Here is a 20,041-nt window from a genome sequence, read left to right on the forward strand (position 1 = left end):
TCACCATAGCGACAGGTTAGCTGGGATTTTTCAACACGGAGGCGTCCTTTCTTTTCCCGTCGCTTTCCCGCTTAGGATTTGACGGCGGCGAGCGAGTTTGATTGATGCGGTGTGCTTTTCTGCGCGAGTCAATAGGAGCAGGTTGCCGCTCGCTCCGGCATCCGTCGCAGCTGAGCACCGCAGGTAGTCCATTTGCATGGATTGTAACCCCCCCCCCAAAAAAAATTTAATTGAATGCGGAGCACTTGCAAATCACGTCGGAAATGATTTTGTGTCGCTTTTTCGGTTCTGTTGCTCCATTCACACCTGATGAAAGAACTTTTATTATCTTATTATGGGCTATGTGTTGCACTGACGCAATGGCTACCATCGGGGGGGTTTCTTTGACAATTATTTGCTGGCAATTCTCTTTCTTCTGAACAAGGCGCCATTAATTGCCTTTGCGGGGCTTTGAAATGAAGTATGGCAAAAGGCTTTAAGTCGACGACTCCCCAACTCATTTGCATGGTAATTAATATATTTGTGTGGAAATCCCCAATGTGTCCGTGCGAGCTTTTGGGGAAATGCGCCTGGAAGCGAAAGATGAGCGGCGTTCTAATCAAAGCTGCAGTGTGTGTGTGTTTTCCTGTTGCTTTAAATCTGCAAGGCACAGTCTGAGGCCCATAAATAGAGCATTTGTGGAGCAGGAACAGGCTCCTTAACCAGTGGGCATTGTTTCTCTGTAATGTGACTCGGTATTGGTAGAGGAAACATGAATGACGTGGAGCTTTGTGAGATTCGCACGCGGCAACGGGGCTTGGGGGAGGCGGGGCTTGATTCGATTCTTCAGGCGGTCGGCTCGTCGTGCATATTAAATCACACACAACCACCTTGTCGTTTATAAGATCACTCCAGACTAGCATCCTGTAGGCCGACTCACAATTTATAACACCAACGTAGTCGTGCCTAAGGGTTCATCTCTAGTATCCAAACGGCGTGCATTTTTACAATTTGCGCCGCTGTCCGTCACACAAGTGCACCAACACCTTCTTTGTTCATCGGAATAGGAATGCAGGACGTGAGTCCGTATCCTCAGGTTATTTAAAAAAAAAAAAAAATGACAGTAAAAAATTATACATAAAAATTATAAATACAAATAATAAATAACCAAAATAAAAATTATAAATAAAATAAATAATAAATACAAAATGTAACGTGGACTTGCCCAAAAAATCGGGATCTCTGAAAGCAATCCGCTATCATCTTTCCCACGCGCGTTTTTGAAACAACACGCTCGGCCTTCCAAGTTCCAATCAAACGGAAATCCTCAATTTATTTTAATCGCCTGACAGCCAAGCGCAAAAAAAAAAAAAAAGCACGGGCAAACAATCCCGTCCGATCTATTTTGATTCGGCGGGTGAGAAACGCCAGCGAGCCTTATTAGCCGTATCGTGCAAAGAGGCGGCTAATCTAGTTTAGCGCTATCTTTTTCCTTGCCGTACGCCCCCAAATTGCTTTTACTGGCCAACTTTGCGAGTGCCTTCCGTTAACAAATGCCAACCCTGCAAACAAAGCCACACAGACAACCGACTCTACAAAGATTTGAGTTGAAAACAACTACTGCTGTTGGCATAGCAGCTTTCTTTTTTTTTTAAATCTTTCAAATAAGCCCTCAGCACGGGAGCCATCTTGGCATTCCGTTGCAAGGCAGACACAATTAATAGCACTAATTACAACGCTGTGTCATTTAGCCAAGCCAGTGTCTTGTTTTTTTGTTTTTCTATGTGGAGGTCCTAAATCGCCAAAGTAACTGGAATGGCAGCACAAGCAATTAGATCAATGATACCTGTGATTAGCTCAAAACAACACTCTGGCTGTGTCCTGTGGCTTGCCAGTTCACGATTGCTGGCAATAGAGTCGCTAAATAAATGCTTGGGGGTAAAAAAAATTAAATAAAAAGAAGAGACATGCAAAGATGGACTGACGCTAGATGACTTGTTCTATGAGTAGGCCGATGAAAGTTAGTTTTTGTAATGGAAGGGATGTCACTGAGGCCGTTAAATGATTTTGCTCCATCGGCATCGATCGACATTCCCAACGCGTTCGGCCGGCGCCGCATCGGCAATCCTCTCACAACTGTAAGCCGCTGACCTTATGACTGCGGCTGGGGATTTATGCTGCGCATTATCACTGATTCACATAAAGATGTACTTTTAAATTGGCCCATTTTTATGCTGCGAGGGGGGGGGCGGAGCAGTCTGATAAGACGGCCGATTTTCCCAGCGCGCAATTTTAGACTGCAGAGATAGAAGTAGTCGCTTCATTAACTAGTAGCTGTTCACCGCTTCTGATACAATTGCACGGTCGCCATGGTAACGACGCTTTTTATGTGATTATGAAGCCATTATTTGAAAAGTACAGTCAGCATCAAGACTATGACCCACTTTGAAATGGACTCACGCACTCAAGATGTTCCATGTCGCCTCCTCCTTCATCATCATCTTACCGAGTGGTAGGCAGGTCCGTGGCGCTTAACCTCCAGAGCGTCGCTTAACCCCTTTGAGAGTCGCCGAGGTTACGCGTGGGTCGTTTGTCCACCTGGCTGTCAAGCGAGAGTCATTAGAGTCACGAGGTGGGCTGTGAATAAGTGTTCAAGTGTCCGGAATGACATGTCGGGTCGTCGCCGTAAATGACTGATAAGTAACGTCGCCCGCCGACTACCTCTTCTGATGACTGATGCGTCCGTCGCATGGACACAGATGGCCTCCTTCACTTCTCTTTCAAACCATCTGTCTTTGTCTACATTAGGGTCTTTAAAAGAAGAAGGGTACTGTATGCCGAGCCGAAAGTTTAAAAAAAAAAAAAAAAAAAAAAAAAGAATCTCAATAGTTAAAATTAATTTAAAAAAAAATTGCTGCTCATGTTTTGATTTCACCAGGTCATATTTGTGACTGATACACTGAGAGCTCAATTATAAATATAAATAGATGGCATTTTGTTGCCTGTGGCGCCGCAATATTTGTGTTAATAAAAATCCATTTTTCTTACCCCAGAATAAAACATAAAAGCACCATCGTCAGGGTGTTATCGATTTGCTAATTGAGTCCGTTAATCATTCGTATAATTAACCCGCTAATACAGGCATGGAGGTAAAATCGCTACAAGCCATGTAGGAACGTGTAAACGATTCATCAATTGACGCCACCGATCGGACAGTATTTTCTGCTTGTGATGACTCAAGGAGGAAACATATTTATGGTGACACTTCCCCAGTAAATCATGAGACTGGTGCTTATTTCAGGTTATTAGCAGAACCATGACAACCAAGCCATAATATTTACCAATCAGTGGCCGTGTTTTCACAAAATGCTTCGATATGACGATTGATTTTATGCATTTCTTCTCCGCTGATGAAGTCTGCAGCAATCGCGACCTCGCTCATATTTTATATCCGTGTGTAGCGTTGATATTGTGCGGCAAGGCCACACAGCGGCATGACGCGCCTTGCGTATCGACACAGCTACTCCAGTACGTTAAACTGTTTTCTGATCAATATTTAATGCTAACAGTTGCGACTATTTAGCCTCTAAAAGATGGCGAGGATTCTGCGGAACATTCTCAGGACTTGACAGCAGCATGCGGTGCGCGGATGTTGCTTTTAGCGCAAATATGATTATCTAAAGCCCCGGCTGAGCCGCTAACAATAACACCACTGTTAATCTTGTTTTCTCAAAAGTGTTCCTGGAATTCGGAAGCGTTTTGGCACAGCGGCGGGATGGTTTGTTTGCCTCCCCTTCCAACGAGCATGCTGGTTGGTGCGGTGCTATCAAATGTATGTATACTTTATGAAATCCAGATTGGTAACCGCTACAAAACTTTGATGAGTTATTTTTTATTTCGTTGCCTTTGGGCTGCTTAGGGTCCGGCAAGACGCTGTGAGAACATCACATGCTGGCGCTCTGTATTTGAAAATTCCAAAAGACTCTTGAATAGTCCCACATTGTTGTCATATTTATGAATAAAATACGATGACACCCACCACTCTCGAAATCGCGATACGGCACCTACGCCACAACTTTGACCTGCTTTTAGCTAGTCTAGCATCACACTTCTACATATGCTAGAGTTGGAATTCCCGTGATACAGCAGCGGAAGTTTTTTTTTCTACTCCGAGCAAATGATCAAGTGTCCCAAAGCCTTAAATTTCCTTGATTAAACCTTCTTGAAGGAGCCCGCTTTCATCAGGAAGCATCCAACAGCAGGTTTCCACAAAGGCATTGCCCAGGGAGATTTACTAACCAGCGTTCCTCACAAATACAAACGTGTCAAAGGAAGTTTCAGATGAAATACAAACACAGCTGGATGTTTGCATCAGATACTGGAGGCTGTGCTCTCCAGGTACGGCTAATTGGCTTGATGAAAACGGATGCTGAGTGGTGGCTGTTAAACGAGGAGTGGTCGCTCTTGGCTTGACTTGGATGATTAAAGGAGAAGGAGGCGAAAAGATTCACCGACTCTCCCTTTGCGACGATGATAACGCTCGCTCTTGAGTGACAGGGGTGTCGGACAGCGCTGCGAGCTCCCGCACAAAATGGCATCTGCAATTTGTACCCAGGAGGAAGATGAGGCCTCACAAACAGATAAATACTCAGAGACGATGGGAGTCGCAGAGAAATGGGCCAGTCCATCACCGGCGGCTCCGTGTTGACTCAAAAGATGCCCAGATTTGTTTGTTTATTAGCAAAAAAACGTCCTTTGGTTTTACTTTTGGCTAACCGACTCGGTATGACCTTTCTCGACACCGACGTTGCCATTTCCCGATTCAATCCGGAGCTCATTGACAGAAGCATGTGGTCAAAACCGCATGCGCAAATCTCAAGCCAAATGAAATTAGGGTGGATTCGACGGCGCCTAAAGCCCGCAGATGTAATTAACGCGGGTTAACATACAGTACACAAAGGCTGCTTGGCTAGATAACGTCGCACAAAAGGTAAAAGCAGTCGCACAAAAGCATCACCGGGACCCCCGCTTCTTTACGCATTCATGCCACGGATGAAGCGATCGATTCCTAACTCGAGGGATTCGATAGTAACCGCATTAATCCGCCACTGGGCACAGTCGGCGTGTCTAGCGGACAGCCGCTTCTCTGCTAGCCTACCCCGGTCGGGATCACTCTTGGTAGTAGTGCGCCAGCCAGCCGCAAACAGGGAATGAATGAGCCAAATGAAATGTCACTATATTGTTCTGCCTGCCCTTTGCAAAGTGCCTGGTCGCGGGAGTCGAATCAAACTAGAATGGACGGTAAAGTTCAAGCACGTGAAACGCTGTGTTGTGTGTGCATGTTTGTTTGAGCGTGTGGGCATGAAATTGAGATTTGCCTCGACTTGTTTTTGACTAAAAGCAGACGACAAGCACATTTTCTAGGCTTTGCGGTCATAAAAATCGGATATTTCAGTCGTAAACTGCGCAGTAGTGCCGGTTTTATAAGCGCGACCATAATGAAGGACAGTGAGGAGAGGCGAGCTTGTCTTTGGAGGCGATTAATCAACAACGACTGATTTAACGATCACCTTAGTGTCGACTACAAAAAAACCGAAGTGGTCTATTTCCAAGGTAATCTGCGGGGAATGTTGTTTTGCACGTTTGATGATTAAATGAAAGCTGCACTTTCCAATGTAAAGGCCGGTCGTCGTGGCAACCATCTAGAAAACATGTTTACCATCTCATTAAAAGACAGACAAGTTTGCTATTTAACTTTGAGGCCGGGAAAACCCACACAAGCTTTGTTAGTTCTTTTTAATGCTATTTTTTACTTTCAGCTTAACAAGTTTGCAACTCTGGTAACTCTTTGTCTTGCTATAATTTAATATTATATTATTATAATCAAGTGACTTTACCCGGAGTACCACCTGGCTCTATGACACGCCCGCTAATGTTGGAGCACTCTGCTTGAGTAGTCCAAAAAAAATCCAACTAGCTCCATTCAGGCCCATTTGGGATGCATCTGTGTGGCCTTGAAAGACTGCCCAGCAGGGCCAATTGGTCTGGATGCCCTCATTGGCATTGCCGTTGCGATCTTCTGACAGCTTTGGCAGCTACATAAAAATACAACGCGCGGAGAACAAAGCCAACAACTAGACGACATGACGTGAATAGAACATTTTGTAGTTTTTTTTTTGGCGGTCTTCTTGATTGACGTCGACACGGGTTAGCCTCAGCTCGGTATTTGTGTCACGGCTGAAGGTGTTGCGGAAATATTACATCAGCACTGCACTGCAGCAACGGTCAATTCGGGGATGGTTTGTGTCAACATTGATGTTATCTGTGCCAAAGACCGTCTATATATCAAGATCGTGGATAGCCAATGAATCCATTCCGGTGGATTCTTTCCCGCCAATAAACATTGTAATGGATGCCGTCATTTGTGACTTAGGTTTAATTCTGTGCTGCAGTTGTGGCTTAATTTAATGTAATTCCCGCTGCTTCCTCACCATCTCCTCACTCAAATAGCCCCCCCCCCCCCCCGGGAGATTTGGAGAGATTTATTTGTTATTGATTTGAATTAGGGCGCTTGAAAACACGGCTAAATGGATTTTGATGCCCCGGAATAAATGCAAAAAAGAGAAGCAGATGCTTTGAGATGGGTTTGATGACACCAGCAAAGCCGCTGTTTAAGATGGATTACACTCCAAGATCATCAGCTTTTTGTGATACGCATGAGTGGACTTGCGCTAATAGCGCGCGTTTGTGTTTAGATGAGGATTAGCCGCGCTGCTATTGCCTCCACGTTCCTTCTTGTGACACGAACTCAGTCCGGTGTCTTTCCAGGAATGTAACCCGACACAATCTCCAAGTGTTCTTTCCTCGGGGGATGCGCGGATTCTAAATTCATGCCGCATGAAACATTTAGCAGCGCAACTGCTTCTTTTGCCGTGTCCACCCTTAATCTGTGTGCACGGGTAAAACGGGACTCTCCTCCTCGGCGGCCATGTGGGATAACAGCTGGACGGCATCATTTGATACAGATGCCGGGATAAACAAAAGGCGGTTCAAATAGAAAAATAAGACATTTTCCTGTCAGGACTTTTTGGGGGATTTTAATTAAGGCAGCTTTGAAATGTCGGATTTCCGACGTCAAGGTAAAAGGCTCTTTGAGACGACGGCGACATCTTTGTGACAATTTGATTATTGAAAACGCTCGTGTGTGGCAAAGTAAAGAAAAATCACTTTTTTTGCATGTGTGTGTGGACTCCTATCACAGAGGCTCTGTTTGATTGGTTCCAGCCCAGCGCCACCTGGGTCCATTTAGATAATCCAAATCTCGCGACTCATACGTACGGATGCAAATGCAGTGGATGCACACAAAAAAGGGACAAGCAGGACAAACGATAACACGGGCTCAGATGAACAAACCTGAAGTTTTGCGAGTTGAAAATACTTGGAGATCCCTCCGCCTGCTGATTATGAACCGAGGCCATGTTTGTAAAGTAAACCAAGGTTAGCCGATGAGACTCGCTTACTCTTGGCAGCGGGAAAAAAAAAAGCGGGAAAAAAACGTCCCGGTAGTCAATAAACACGCTCGAGGCACGTAGCATTAGCCGAGAAGCCATTAAAGTGTGTTCCGCAGGACTTGGTGGAGGTCGGCACTGCGCTGGGAGCCGGCTGATTTTATTGTTGGTTTATTTACTGCCTATAAATATTGAGGAGAGGTTAAAGCAACACTCGCATGTTTTGTAAAACCACAAAGCAAGTGAAATAGAGCCAAGGTTTGGGTTCCATTGGCGCCATAGAACATTAAAGCCTCAAGTGGGCCTCAAGTGAGCCTCAAGGGCTCTCAGGATAATCAACATTGAAAAGATTTTTACCAGACAAATAAATCGATTCCCACTGCACTTCATTGAGAGACAATTTAAAATGACGCCGTGGTTCCCACACTGCTATCACAGATTGTACAAATTAGTAGAAAAGCCTGCCCAATGTACACGGTCCATGACATTTTGTGAAACATCTTCCTTAATTGGAACTTTTACGGGATGAAAAAAAAGCCACAAGCGCTAAATCGTATCACCGAGCACAATTGTCACATTAGATGTACAATCGAAACCGTTCAACCTTCTTGTCCCGATACTTTTGTCATCTGGGTTAAATTACAAGTCACTTTCGTAGTTCCTTTACGCATCACATGCTAGCAAATTCCTCCCTCACTCAAGGCTGCTTATTCCTCTCCGAGGTCGACACCATCGATACTAATTGCGCAAATAAAACACAACTGCACAGTACTTGTCGACTATTAACAGCCTGGCATACATCGGAAAAGCAATCTGGGTTGTAACGACTCGCCAAAAACAACAAAGTCAGTCATGATCGTTCGCGACTTGTGATTACCATCGCATCTGGCTATCGCCACGCCGTTTTGTAATTATACCATGCAAACGGAACAAATATGCGCAAATGGAACGCCATTCCAACCGATGTCATTAGGAAATTGCCGTTCTCTTAATGACAGGGGTACTTTGGTGTGAGAATATCCAAATAAAGTTTCCATCAGCACCATTTTGAAATGTTCCCGACACACCTATTGACTTTAAGCCTCTTTACCTTCTTTGGCTGCTTCTCACATCGGCCGGATGCAAGCTGAATAAACTCTCCGCCGTGTGTGTTTGTGTCTGCGGCGCCGTATTGAGTGGATTAACACCGAGGGGGTCAAAGCCTGCCCACCCTTATCTTGTTTTTCAACATCTGAAAGACATATTTGGACACACGAGGACTGTGTTTGTGCGCACGTGCCACGCAGGGGGTCACGTGTCGAAGGCTCGTGAGATAGGTCGAAGCCGTTTCGCAAATAATAAATAACAGACGGCAAGCACATACGGGAAAAAATATCTTAAGTCGCATTTCGGTTTATTTGCTATTTTTCTAGACCACTGAGAAGAAAAGTCGTCTTTGTTTAATGGGTCTAAAGGCAGGAGTTCACAATCTTAGTTTTTGTATCTGTGTTGTAGTATCGGAGCATTTTTATCCAGCTCTCTTGGTACCTCACGTGCCGCAGCAAAGAAAACAAAATGGCGGGGCTGAAAACAATTAAAATAACAAAATAAAATTATCAAAAATTAGATACGTGCAAAAAAATAGGTGATTGACATGTTTTTGCGATTCATAAATACAGAATTTAGTATCCAACAAACTGAAGCATAGGAACAATTTCAGTTCAGCCTCTCAACGGCATCGACCATTCTGTGCTCATGACGGGAGGTTGGAATGTGCTTTAAGATGACAACATGGCGCTCATTAAGTTGAGCATAAACTAACAGTAGAATGTTTAATTAGCCAATCAAGACAACGCTGTAGTGCGGCTATACCACCTTCATGCATTTTACATGTTCAACCATCAAGCCTCATAAAGTCGCCGGCGATGGAAATGAGCAATCAGTCAGCGATAGCAACACATCATTTACGAGCCTGCGGTGGTAGTGAAGGTCTGATTTGCTTTTCAGCCTGCTTTTTATTTTTGCCTTTTCATTTGTGAGACTTCAAGAGAGGAAATGATTCATTTCCCGCGCGGCGCTTTTGGTAAAGCAGTAAAAGCCGTGTTTGTATACCGTCATTACTGTGTTTAAATGATCAAAATGAATGTTTTTATTCACAGGCAGTCATCCTTAAGTAATGTTCTCATTTTGTCGGACTGTTTGACAGTCAAATTTCACTGTAGCCTGTAATGTGTGTTTATAAATTGCCAGATCCACTGGTTTAGCTAGCTTAGCTAACCCAGTTTAGGTTACCTGTTGAGTATCGTTTGTTTTCTCCTCCCATAGGTCTTGTTTATTCAGTGCCACTAAAAAAATACAAAATTTTTTTTGGGGCGTCCAGATGCCCAATGATGTTTCAACCAAGCATGAAACGATATTGAGGGCCAAGACATGCACACACGCATTGGCGCGCATTCCATCCTTGTCGTCTGTCATTTGTTCCCGACTGGCCAACCCGAAACGCTCTGAGCGTCAGAACTGTTCTGCCAAAGCTTATTTAGAGACTGCACGTCGGCCACAACAATTTCGCCGCTCCAGCGATTGTGAGTGGGAAATTGCCGAGGCCTTTGAGAAATGACCGTTCAGGGTAACCTTGGATGAAATCTTTTTTTTTTTTTTTTTTAAAGAAAACTACGCAAAGGTGTGCGTTATAGGTGCGAAGAGGAAACGCTTCGGTGAGATTTTCTCAGCCTACGGATGGTGAATGAACGCCCGCTGTTATGACATCAAATAGTTGAGTCAGAAAGAAATCGTCTTTTTCGGTTTTGTTGCATCCCGTGTGTGTATAAAATTTACTCCAGCATCTTACTGCAGTTCATGAAGAGTTTGGCATCAGCTCACTGACTCCCTGTTGACATCCCAGCAGATTTTAAGGTACTGCTAATAACTTCCGTTTGAAATATCTTCGAGATGTTTAAATTCCCGCACTCAAAGGGTCAAAAATCCTCGAATACATTTTAATTTCCAACGCTAACTGTCGCGACGATTAGACTCGATGACAAATCTCGGACTACTTTGCTGCTACGGAGTCAACAAAGCTGAAAAAAACAGATCAGATATGATCAGAAACCTGCTCTTGTACATGCCTGGAAATAATATAATGCAGATTGACCCGATTACGCTGCATTGTGCTGCAACGTGAAGGACAAGTACTTGAAGCTAAATACACAGAAAAGGTTTTTTCCTTTGAGCTGGCGTAGTGGATATCAGCGCTCGGAGGAAAGCGAGAGTTGTACTCGTATCCACTTCCCACTCATCGCGATTATATGTCTGCACTTCTTCCAAGACCAACTAAGAGTTGAGTTTAGAGTTGTCAGGCTGATTTGCGGTGACAAAGTAAAGCTGTTTGTGCCGCAGTGTGGGTGGCAAGATGAGCGTCTGGTATCTTTGTTTTCGCTGCTTTCTTGGGGAAAAAACATTTGCACATTAAGAAGTACATTTGGCATGAAACGCAATTTAAAAACGACAAACAAGCCGGGGCTGATATTGAGTATCGCCGAGGAGCAGCTGCCTTTGTTTTACTGACGACTGACATGTTTGGGTGGTGAATACAAATCACCACGCTTAATCTCTTCTGATGCTCTGTCAAACACTTACACACTGTCTTTGCCATGCTGTCGTTTTGTGGATTTTTATGAGTTGTCATTTTCAATACAACAATACATATTTATTCATTTTTAAGAGCACTGACCGGCTTACGACCAGACCTTAGTGAGTCATTGTGCCACTCTGACCACCACAATGTCTGGCTCCGCCCCCTGCAAGACCCAAAATAAATTAATTGGATCGATGCGGTCGAATTTCAAGCACCCGCGGGAACAGTCCGCGCACTACTTCCCGGGCTCTCCTGATTCACTTGCTCGGCGGCGTGGTCTCCATGGGGACGGTCTCCTAGCTACACAGGTGCTCACTTGTCCCATCATGTTTCTTCCATGACTGATCAAACGCAAAAAGGGAGAAGAAGAAGAAAAGGTGCTGTCAATCACAAGCACGCCCCTCCAATCTGGACTTTCTTGCCAGGTTCTCCCCTGTGGTCCCTCCAAGTTTTACGCGTCTGCCCTAACACATCAAAGCTAGTGAGGACAGCTGTGGGGTGGCACATCTAAACCGCCTTGGCAGCAGGTGAATTAATCCACTGTGGCATTTTTAAGCCCGCCTCCACCCGCTCCCAAAGTGTTATATTTGTACGGCGCCCCGTTTCCTTGCCACTTAATGGGTACCAGGCAGTGGCATAGACAATGTCATCATCTGACATCACTTGGAAATTACATTGTAGCGTTGCATCTTATTTTTTGATTTTTTTTTTGGTAGGAGTTGACAGTAATAAATTGGGTTATCTGAATTGAATCCATTAAGACTCATATTAGAGATTGTATAGTCTAGTTGACTTTGGTAGTCTTTGGAGCGTGACATCGACTAGTCTTGGGTCAAAGTGGTTTTGGATTTTGTAATAGCCATACAATGGGTAAACCCTGTTTTCATAGTTTGCCGGAATCAGTCTCAATGATGTCATCATCTCAGTCACCAGATCTAGGTCATTCGTGGAACAAGTTACAAGAGTATTTGGTGCCTGTGGAATAAAGGTTCGAGGGTCGGGGTGTCAATTACGTCCATCACAGCAGGGCTCAGTCCAGATACCTTAAGGCAATCATTTTCCCCGTAATCATTTTCAAAAAGTCAAAACGGCAACAAAAGGCGGAAATGTACTGAATTGATCGCCATGGCATACCCCGCACAAAAAGCATTCGCACAACAGAGAAAGCTTTGAAATTGCCATTCAGCCTCGCCTTGCTTATATTTCGCCCGCTCTCTTGCGTTTCAAACGCCGAGCTTTCATAGCGGCCCTTTGGCAACGCGGGTTTGATCTTTGTAAGAGCCAAAAATCCTTGGGAGATTTTCTGACTACTTCTATACAGGCTTTTTTTTAAAGACGCACTCCCGATTTTGGGCTCGGATGTTTTGTGCGGGGCTGTCCGAGAAGCCGCGTTGACAACATCGAACAATGCGGTTAATCCGAAAAAGCCTTCGTAAACTTTATCGTAACACGGAGGAAAGATTCGCTTTGAAGGCGGACTCATCATGGCAGGCGTAGCAGACATGGAATTGGACTCGCCAGAGTTGCCTGGTGACAATGTTTCCGGTCAGTGTCAGCCGCAGGAAGAGCGAATAAGCAAACGAGCGGATCCCATTTGACTGCTGGGATGAAGCGCTGCGCTTTGCCGTCTTATCTGCATGAAGCTACGCAGGACATCATTCAAAGCCGGATTCCTGGAAAGGAACTCGGCCGCATGCGCCTCCACATTTTATTGGCTGGTTATCTCACAGAGGAAGCGATTATTCAAATGAATGCGTTTGAAAGTTGAACAAGTCGGTGTGTTTCTGAGCATAGAAATCGGAATCTTATTTTTGGACCAAACATTTCACCTTCAATTATCATAATAAAACAGACAAATGGTCGTCCCCCTCGCCCCCCATTTCATGCTCTTTTGTTGCTCCACCATGCATCAAGAGCTTAATGGCTCTTTGCTATTTGGCACAGCGACACCAACGTGATTCTTCTGGCTTGGAATTTCAGTTTCAAAGAGCCCTATGGCTTTCTGGCTAGCGACGAAGATGGAAGCCAGCTGGCTCCTTCCCGTTCTGGATGTGAACTGACGGCAGAAATATGGTCTTGGGGGCTGCCAGAGGAGAAAAGGGTCGTGGGAGAGATATTGACAGGCAAAGGTTGGCCAGTAGCATTCAAGCACTCTGAAAAGCGACAGTGCATACATATGAACTGACAATCATCCAGTGCGAACCTAAAGGTACTCCTAAAGCAATCAGTTATATGTAACCTTTCGTTAAACTATACAGCAGACTTGGAATCAACAGCAGGCGAAATAGTGTTCGCAAAAATGACTCGTTAGCTTAGCACACATTCCAAAAAAACAATGACTTTGATTTGCCATCCCTGGAGACATCAGTCTTTTCTGGATATTTGCTCACGTATTCCCAAGCGCGTAGTCCCGAAAGACGTATCAGTACCTTCTGGTTATTGTTATGATAACGCAACAGATGAAGTGAAGGTTATTATGACACAAAGGGCGAAATAATCAATTGGTTCAAAATGGAGGTCGACGCGTAGGTTTCTTTTTGTTTTCATTCGACGCCACATTTACAGTTAAATAATTGCAATTAAGTCGACGGCGAAGAAAGTAGGGCCCCTCCCTCGCATCTCATTCCAAAGTCTGTGGGTGAGATTGCATAAATGACTGAGCCCAATGGCTTCCCCATTCTGCGAATCCATCAGAAGTAATGCGACTTGATTGAGCATCCGCTGTGGCTCTGATTAAAAAAAAGCCGCGAGATGGGCTTCGTTTAAAAAATAAGCGCGCCCCTCGCCGAGATGTCTCTAAATCTGGTCACGCACAATGATTACCTCGCTTCCACGGGTGGTAACCATTAAGGCAAAAGTTCCGGGACGTAAATTGACTCTTTGTGGCGATTCGAGGAGCGGCGCCGAAAGTCTGATCAGGAAAGCAGTGGGTGAGTTGGAGACACGTGGAGATAGGTGTGATTAGATATCACCCACTGAATAAAAAGTTAATATCTCCAAAAATCTATATAGCTAGAGAAAAAAAAAATGAGTCCGCCCAATTTCAGTATTTCCGGACGTTTCCATTTATTTAAACGAAAGCTTTTAACATAAGTTCCCTAACGTGTTGGTATACTTTTGCAAAGCTTTCTTTCACAAATTAATTTACATTACGGCAAATTTCCCGAGCACAGCAGAACATATGGCGAGCGTATCGAAGCCTCCGACGGTTCAATTTAAATTGATGATTGTGGCTCAAGGAAAAAAAATAAAATGTAAAGCTGGATCTCATTAGAGGTGGGCAATATGGCCCCTCGCTATTTTCCATTATACTTTGAACACCGTCTTACGTATGATCAATTTGTTTTTGTTTGATGAAAACGTATAATTTGCGTTTTTGTACTTTGATCAACGTATGTTGTTGTTCAACCCAAACAAGTTGGCACGCAGTCAAACGGCAAAGAATCGACAGCAGAATCGGAAAGCAGGCGCTTTGGATTGTCCTTGAAAAGCCTTGCAAACTTTGAACGGCAATTAAAAGTGTTTCAAAGTTAATTTTAACTAGGCAAATGATTATACAAAATTTTTTTAGGAGGGTTTTGAGGGGAGAAAATATATTAGGGGTACTTGTCGTGTTTCATTTTGCATTACCTTGTTAATATTTAGTTCAAATCTTCCGTGGCTTTGTCCTCAATGCTTCTCGCGCCAAGTGTAGAATGTTTGTTTAGAAGTCGTCGCGAGTAGATCAGTAAGAATTCCTCGTTTCACCCAGCACGGGGTCAGAGTGAACATTACAAAGCAACAGCATGTGTGTTGTGTAATTGCAGCGGAAGAACAGATTGTCGCGTGGCCGTTTCTGCGGGAAGCTTGTTCCGAGGAGCGGCTCTAATCGCCGTTTTTATAGGCCCCGCATCGGGTCCCTCGCTCGCTTTGCGTCTTTAGGGAAAGTTAGCGCGACTCCCAGGGAGATTGGTGGCAAAGCTTCACACAACGGCGCGACCGCGTTCGGTTCGGGCTCATTTGTTCACAGCGGCTCGTCGTATTAAATGTCGCCGCCGCCGCTGTTGGTGAGCTGTTGCTTCGTGTGCCAAGCGCATTACACAAACTACTTTGGGAAGTAGGAATCGAGTCGCCCGAAACACCACAAAGCGAGAAAAACGACATTATTAGGATCCTGTAAAGTTTGAAGACAGTTTTTTTTCTTCGTACGTACACATTTTGTACGTTTTTGTGTTGCTAAATGATGTACACAAATAAATCGTGACCCCCCCTCGCAAACAAGACGCACACCCAAATATGGCCAATGTATATCATGGGATGCCCTCGACTTGGTTGATATCTCATTTTCTCACTGTCTGACCTCGCACCTTGTTGTAGGGGGAAGAAAAAAGTGGGCGGCGCAAAGCAAGTCAAATACTGAGCGTGCATTTGTCGGCCATCCCCTCCCACAATGTCACGGCTCGGGTTGTAGCGTCTAAACGCAACATCATCCCACTCCTGACATGAAGTTCACTCGGATCCCTTGAACAGGTCCCAAAGCGCGGCTGCAGTTTTGCCGTGGATGAAAAATTCATAGCGGTCCCTTGGTGAAAATCCCAATGCAGCTTGATCCCATTAATATTTATCTGACAGTCACTATTTGGTTTGGAAATAGGGGAATATAGTGGGGCTTTTTTTTTTTGTAAAGAAGGGAAAAGGTCACATTGTCGAGATAAATATTGTTTTGTGTGTCCAAAATTGAATAAATATAACCGTAGCGATGCATTAGTTAGCATCTATAACGTCTAATATGTTATTGTTTTTTTGTTATTTCGAACTTTATGGAAGTTGAAAACTAGGTCAAAACAAGAGCTGCATTCAGAACACATTTCGTTCAATAAAACAAGATAAACTAGGACGCACAGAGCATTTCCCTTTCAGCAGTCCGACCTGTAAATCCACTGCGGTTTAATATTCCCCCCCCCCCCCCCAATATTTATTTATTTATTTTTTAAATTTTGAGTCCAACTATTTTACAAAACTTTGCTTGCTTTCTGACAAAAAAAAAAAGATAGACTCATCCCAAAAGATACATCACCAGTGACTTAAGTGTAAGAAATGATGACAGATATTCGGTAAGAGGCCAAATGTTGAAGATACAAATTGCGTGACGTAAAAAAATAAAAAGCGGTCTGAAATGAAGACGAGTGACCTTGAGAGCCGTCTGACAGAAGCCCGCTAGACGAGCACGGCTCATCATTCACCAAAGCAAAAACCTCGTGTGAAGCGTCGAGGTGAAAGAATCAGGCTAGGTCCTGGGTGGCCGCCACGCGCGTTGACACCGAGCTGCCGAAATGGAGCAGCCGCCGACACTTTCGCCGTGGGAGCGTTCGGAGAACACGACCAACTGTGCATCACAAAATGCTCTTCTGCAACACCTTATACTTTAGTTTACAATCTGCCCAAAACGTTTTGAATTTGGCTTTTAATAGACTGTTACAACTATCTAAAGTATTTCTATTTTATCCATTAAAACGCTGTAACAAACGATTTTTTTCAAAGGGGCTAAAACACATTAATTGCATTTCAATTCAATTCAATAAGGAACTTCGCTTTGGTCTGTGTTCCCATTGTTTTTAAAGCACTTTACTCACTCACAAGCTGCTGCAGTTCAACAGTTGCCAACAATGATTTTTACCGGTTTCGGATTTTAAAAAGCCGAGCCGTACACGGGGGACACGCCGGTCATACTTGGACCGACTGTGCCGGTGAACACGAGGGGTAATTATGTTGGACCGCTTCCGGTGTTGTTTGGTGAAACGCTCTTCAATTCCACACGGGGGGTTCTTTTCGGAGGCTTCTTGCAGATAATGAATGGTGTTATTTACCGAAGGAGGCAGCCAGAGCACTGACATAGCCGAGAGGCAGCCAGATGCGGTGCAGTGTGTGTTGTGTGTGTATCTCGCAAAGGGGCCCTCAGCCAAAGTAGCCAGTCCTGCCTCTTCTAGGCAGAGAAAGTCGCACGCCTACACGGCATCTGTCCTCTGCCGGCTAAAGAAACCCATTACAAAGCTGAACGGTGATTTGGCAAAATGGCTTTCATAGGCGAAACCCTTTTACATGTTCAGTCTTCACCTATCGATCGGCGACTAGTTCATTTCAAGCGACTACAATAACAGTCTGTTAATAAAAGTCACTTAAACCGCTTCGACCCGAATGGTAATGGTACTCCGGCTCGGCTATTTATCCGAATAACAAGCTAATAGCCACTAACGGACACACACAAACATTGAAACATACTCGGGCCAGCGACACAATCTCATTAAATCCAGTCAAATAAATCGAGACTTAACAAGCAATACGCAACTGTTTGTTGTTAGCAAGTTGCCGTTGGCTTTTATTGTTCTGGTTCCTACTAGAAGGTCAGAAGGTGTTTTTTTTTTTTTTTTTTTTTTGTGGGCGGCCATTTTTTTTTATTGATTTTCCGTATGCAGGCTATATATGTATATAGTATATACGAAATTATGGCCGCGAGCTAACAACGTTGTTATGGTAAACGGCTGCAACATTTCCCGCCAACCGCCTTCTCGTCCGGTTAAAATCACAGCGAGTAATGAGTGATGAATGACATTTCGGACCCCGCGGCCCCATAGCTAACAGCTGCCAAGTACCTGTCGGCTTCATACACGGGGGGATTATTTTTAGAAAGCCTCTCTCATCGGCGACCTGTCTGATTGTGCTAAAAGCTAGCCTCCTGGACATCTATCTTTGGAAATGCGCCTGTATATTTTTTTGCAAATCTTTTAAAGCGTCGCCACTTGGGCTATTACTACATTCGCCCCTTTATCTCCGCCATGTCCTCTTCACCTTACCTCCCCTTTTTTTTTTGGTCTCCCAAAGTCATCCTAATTAGCGCAGCCCCACGGTGAGGTTGTCTGTGCCCGTAAGCCACGGCTGCCTTGTCTTTGCCGTGCCAGCTAATGAAAGGGCACGATCTGCCGCCATCAATCAGTATGATGACAACGGCGATTTGAATTCGATTAATCGTTCACACCGAGTCGAAGTATTTATTGCCCCCGGGGGTCTCCCTCTCCCGGTATATCTGGACCGACCTCTGCCGCCGACGCATATACGGTGTGACTTTATATTCCACACGTGATTGAACATGCTTTGACAGAGACATAACGGCTGGCGGAAGTGGCTATTTGCTTTGCAATGACAGGCCCTGATGCATTCGAATCAAACTGGCATTTTTCTTTTCTGCCGCTCCCGCAACCCTTTTTTTGCATGACAATGCTTTCCTGCCTCTGCCACAACAGTAAGTAGATTTGACTCTTGTCATGCTAGCTTGTTTTTTTTTTGCCCCCCTCCCTGCCTCCCTTTCTTTTCATCTTCGGCAGCTGCAATTTTAAAGATGCCTGTCTTTTATTTATCTCCGAATTTCCTCTGGGAACAAGACTCAAGACAACAGAGACTGTATGGGGAACGGGAAAAAAAAAAAAGACAAGAAGCAAAAGATGACATGATGGAGGTGGAGGAGATGCTGGGGCTGAGAGAAATAGTTCAAATCAATATCAGGCATCTACGGGGATTTAAAATGGTGCCCAGGGACAGTTTAGAAGCAGCACATCCTCTGCCGATTGTGTGTCTAACCCAGGGGGCAAGACCAGTCGGGTCTGCTCGACCACGGCGCTCGACAAATCAATAAAACCCTGCTTTGTGTGGCTCCGCATGTGTATGTGCGTGCGCAAAAAAAAACATCATCCATTTACAGGCATGGAGTCGGAAGAAATGTCCTGAGGAGAATGCAAAGTCACGCTTATTAATTCTATACACTTTCAAATAATTCTGTGCTGTTTTTGATCAACGTTGAACTAAAACACATTCAAGGGAATCATTTGAGCATAGGCAGTTCAGATTTATGTTTATTATCAAAAATAACAATAAACTAACAAGTGCGGTTATAAGTTGTATTCCATAAGAGGTTTTACAGTAAACTAAACTTGAAAACCCAACGACGGAAGCAACACGTCTTCTAATGAGCGTAGACGCTTTTAATTAGTATACGCCAACAGCTGGTGTTCTTGAAATCTCCTTGCTAGGAAGAAAACTCCAGCGCTATGTTGTTGTTTTGCCATCCACAAAGCTTGAACAAATAATGAAAAAATAATTTTTAGTTGGGGAACAACTGCGCGTTTTGCGTGCCCCGCCGTCAAGTTTCGGAACTTGGAAATGATTCATCGGGTGCCGACCACCAACAATGCGTCACCGGTAATGCTTGAACACGGACGATTACGCGCTCATCTATCTTCGGGACCTTGCCGGTGTCACAAGGTGAAACGTGACGCGTCCCTCGGGGATCTACCGCGACACCGTTCTTGTCCAGTTTTAGAAATGGAGACGTAAATAACATACCTGCATTTTTGCAGGTGATATCTTTGAGACCCACTTTCCTTTTTTTTTTTTTTAATAAGTGAGTGTAACCCCTCTCACATAATTTAAACACATTTAAATTCATGTTATTAAATCATGTATATTATATATCATATTAAATGAACAGGAAGCTAAATTTCATGTTGAGTTAGCGGTTAGCACGCTAATGTAAACACGCAGCTTTTTTGTATACTCGCTAGCTTTCTGTGCAAAGAAAAATAAGGGCTCAATTGTGCCAACAATTTCCAAATTTCATTTATTTGTTGTTTTTTTCAAAATGTTTCATAGTCCTCGAAAGTTGTCACTCCTGTATTTGTCGTGCAGATGCCATCGACGCGGACATATTTAAGACTTTTGTTTTCGTACTCAAGGGCAGCGCTAATGCCGTAAGAGCTCTTGAGGGAAGCGCAACCTTCTCTTTTGTTATTATGAGTATTTGTGGGTTGAACAACATCTCGCATTAACCCCCGGCCCTTCTATTCTCAATTGTGTAATTATATTCTAAAGGTACCAGTAATGGCTGCCACTGAATGTGGGACATATATGCGCA

The 20,041-nt window shown here is 44.2% G+C and overlaps 1 long non-coding RNA gene across 1 annotated transcript in view; it reads left to right on the top strand.

The window, feature by feature from the left end:
• LOC133145404 (uncharacterized) overlaps positions 1-20,041 on the top strand; it is a 44,637-nt gene continuing 24,596 nt past the window's right edge. Inside the window, exon 1 of the long non-coding RNA XR_009710898.1 lies at positions 1-15. This is a non-coding gene — a long non-coding RNA (uncharacterized LOC133145404). The remainder of the gene's footprint in view (positions 16-20,041) is intronic.

This window comes from Syngnathus typhle, linkage group LG21 (genome assembly GCF_033458585.1).
Source record: "Syngnathus typhle isolate RoL2023-S1 ecotype Sweden linkage group LG21, RoL_Styp_1.0, whole genome shotgun sequence".
NCBI lineage: Eukaryota > Metazoa > Chordata > Actinopteri > Syngnathiformes > Syngnathidae > Syngnathus > Syngnathus typhle.